Source organism: Benincasa hispida, chromosome 1 (genome assembly GCF_027475165.1).
Source record: "Benincasa hispida cultivar pf3 chromosome 1, pf3_genome.v1.1, whole genome shotgun sequence".
In the NCBI taxonomy this organism is placed as follows: domain Eukaryota; kingdom Viridiplantae; phylum Streptophyta; class Magnoliopsida; order Cucurbitales; family Cucurbitaceae; genus Benincasa; species Benincasa hispida.
In genome coordinates, this window is record NC_143478.1 from 25,811,722 (window position 1) to 25,815,539 (window position 3,818).

Consider the following 3,818-nt stretch of genomic DNA (forward strand, 5'->3'; position numbering starts at 1 on the left):
TATTTTCTCTATCATCTGTTGTTACTATATCAGGTAACTTTGTAGGATCTTCAAGAGCTCCATGAGCTTTCTGTCACCCCAAGACAACCTTGATTTTGGCCTTCCATAGGCTGAAATGTCCTTTGCCATCAAATTTCTCAATATCATATGATGCTACTGCCATAATATTTCTTCTCCACTTGATTCTAAGCTCAAAAATTTACTTTCTTTAACATTCTCAGAGTTTTTGATCTATTCTTGCAGGCTCTGATACCAATTTATTGAACTTTTTGGATAATTCCACTGACGCCCAAGCTAAGATATTGATCCAAGAGTGATTGTGTATTGAAACAGATGGACCAACGATGGCCACGTAGCAGCTGAAGGCTTCAACACATACGGATAAAAGAAATCACTCTAATCAGTTGTTTGCCTCTCTGGTTTAACTCACTTTCAATCAAAAGACTAGCATTCTCTCCATCTCAGGCGATTTCTAGGCAAGGAAGAACAAAGAGACCTAATGCCGACGATTGAATAAGAAAGCAACAACTACTAATCAAGAATGCAAGTTGATATAAAAGAAGAAGAAGACATAAAATTTTAAAGTGGTTCAGTAACTAGGTCTACATCTACGAGAGGAGCTGTTATTCAAGAGTTCTTGGAGGATTACAACCAGACAAGATCTACAATCTCTTCTCATTTTAATCCTTTATATACATAGGATTCTTACAGTTCAGTTATGAGAAGGAATAAACAGTAACTAAATGTTTGATTTCATTAAAATAGTTACTGCTTTTACACGTGTTGCTTTTTATGAAAGGAGATATATGCTTTAACTAGAAAAATTATATACTCATCTCAAAGTTAATGAAATTAATTAGTAGTATTACAACTAATTTAATATATATAATTGTAAGTTCGTAATCAGTGGGGTTATCTTAAAACCAACTGATTTAACATGCTTCATAAAGATATTGTCACTTTGGAGTTTACCGTTCTTAAGTCGAATCTCATTTTTAAATCAATTTTGGACCGAATACTTGTTAAGATTTCATTGGCGCTGATACCATAATAAATCAAAATTACCAATTTGTGTTAAGAGGAGTACTTCATGTATATTTTAAAGATTGTGAACTCTCTCTCCATGTTTCTAACATGGGATTGTCAACAACAACAATAATAAGGTCAAAATATAATTTTGATCTTTGTACTTTGAAGTTTGTCTCATTTTAGTCTCTATACTTTCAATAAATCTTAAATTGAGTTCCTAAAACTAGTTTATTGTTATTTTTTTAATAAAACTTTTTGTTATCTATTTGCATTCCTAGTATAATTATGAAAATATATTCACATATTATATTTCCTTGCATGAAAACTATTATTATTATTTAACAATTTAAAAAAAAAAATTAGTGTAGGGACTAAATTCAAGATTTAGTGAAAATACAAGGACTAAAATTGAATAATTAAAAATATAAAGAAAAAGTTAAAATTGAATAAATTTCCAAATATAAAGACTTGCCTACTTAGGAATTGAATTGGAAATTTATTAAAGAGTATACAAAAATGTAAAAGCCAAGCCAAACCATATAAATCTTAACATGCACATGTTATTACATCATGCAAGAGTACCAAAAATAATCCTTTTCTTTAAATATGTGAGAAGAGGAAGAAGTGTTTTGGCATTGCATTTATCTTTCTTTGGCTTAAACACAATGACTCTCTCTGAGAAGTTGGAATTTGAGGTAGAAATCAATGCTTCAGCTTCAAAGTTTTATGAAATGTTTCACATGAAACCTTACCTCTTACCAAAGGCCTCTCCAAGCAACATACAAAGTTGCAAGCTCCAAAAAGGTGAATGGGGTAAAGTTGGAGCTATCCTCCATTTCATCTACTTTCACGGTTTGTTTCTAACCTTACTCTCCTCTCTAAACTAGAGACCGGTTTGAAATGACTTAATTAAAAATGAATTTTTTTTAAAAAGTCATTCTAGTTGAGAACGACGTGAGCTTTAGGGTTTTCGTAAAATCCCATCTGGGATAATTTAGAAGTTGTTCTACGATGAAATATTAAAGTTTATTTGTATTATTTCAAATATACATATATAGATATATAGTTGTATTAAAATCTCTCCCCACGTGCATACCATTGCCATCATTTGCCTGATCGGATGGGTGGATTTGGATAAATGTGCTCGTTCGTGAATGAAATAGTTTCTATTTCATTCTCCTTCCTTTTCTACAAAAATATTGTGGCTGCATTTTTCCAAGCACCGATTTTCCCTCTCTTTTCTTTTTCTTTTTTCTTCTTTGAGCAATTTTACTCTTGACTCAATCCTTCTCTAATGGCGTTACGTTTGAGAGATGTGTATTGTGTTAACCTAGGGAAATAACAACCAGGATGTGACGACAATTAATACCAAGGTCGTGTCGGTATTATACTTTAAAATGTAGGATTCTTTTATGGCACAATGATTATTCATTCCTTCTACATTATTTGTTATCATAATTATAACTGGCCTTATGATTTTTTCCTTAAACCGTTGCATCGTATCGTATATCGTTTATATACACTATGTTGAATGATTTATTTGCAGCTGAAAAATCTTGGTCTGCAAAGGAATCGGTGGAAGCAATTGATGAGAAGAACAATTCAATAATTTTCAAAGTAGAAGAGGGGTCAGATAAATTGGAATATTACAAGAACTTCAAGACTACAATACAAAGTGTTTCAAAAGAGAAGGGAAGTTTAGTTCATTGGACTTTTGAATATGAGAAATCAGAGGAAAAAATTTCAGAAAATTTACAACATAGCTTGATGGAATTTTCTATTGCTCTTTCTAAAGATATTGATGCTCACATCGTGGAAATGGAAATCAACAAAGAAACGCCTGTGGCTGCTTGAACCAAAGTGTGGGGTCTGTATATATATAGCTGTTTTTAGATATAGAAAAATGAACCAAAATATTTATAAAATATAGCAAAATTTTAGAACTATCAATGATAAATATTGATAGACTTCTATCAGTATCTATCAGTGTTAATGTTCCATATATATATATATATATATATATATATATATGTCTATGTGTGTATATGTATATGTATATGTGTATGTATGTATATATGTATGTATAATAATAAAATTTCTACATTTCTGTCTGTTATAAACTTTATTTGAAATAAAAATTGGAGGATTATTATTGTTGGTAAATGTTGATTTGTTGGGTTTGCCTATACGGTTGAACATTTGGGCTATAAATATGGATCTATGATTAGATAAAATTTGAATATTTTAAATTATTTTGTTTTTATTGAGAGGCTTAAGAAAAAAAAATTAATGTAGATGTTAGCTAGTGTCATTAACCATTTAAAAGAAAATTTTACGTGAAAATTTAGGTCCTGTTTGATATCTATTTAGTTTTTTGTTTTTGTTTTTGAAAATTAAGCCATTTAATCCACATTTTCTATCATGATTTGCATTCTTAAGTACAATGGTTGAATTTTTAGCCAAATTCTAAAAACGAAACAATTTTTTGAAAGCTAATTTTTTTAGTTCTCAAAATTTGGCTTGTTTTTTAAACCATGGGTGAAAAGTAGATAATAAAGAAAAAAAATTTGGAGGTGAAAATAGTGTCCATAGGCTTAATTTTCAAAAAAAAAAAAAAATAGTTATCAAACGCGAACTTAACTATTTAAAAAGAATCAACAAAGTTCGCTCAATTAAATTTAATTGTGTTAATGCTTTGGTATTAACTATCATTTTTGGTGTGACAAACTTGAATGTTGGTAAACATATTTTTTATCATGTCCTTTGAGATGTTTTGTTAAATGTCTTTT

The 3,818-nt window shown here is 29.8% G+C and overlaps 1 pseudogene; it reads left to right on the forward strand.

Moving 5' to 3' along the window:
* Positions 1 to 1,694: 1,694 nt before the first annotated feature.
* On the forward strand, positions 1,695 to 2,889 carry LOC150038348 (MLP-like protein 34 pseudogene; annotated as a pseudogene).
* The last annotated feature ends 929 nt before the right edge of the window (positions 2,890 to 3,818 follow it).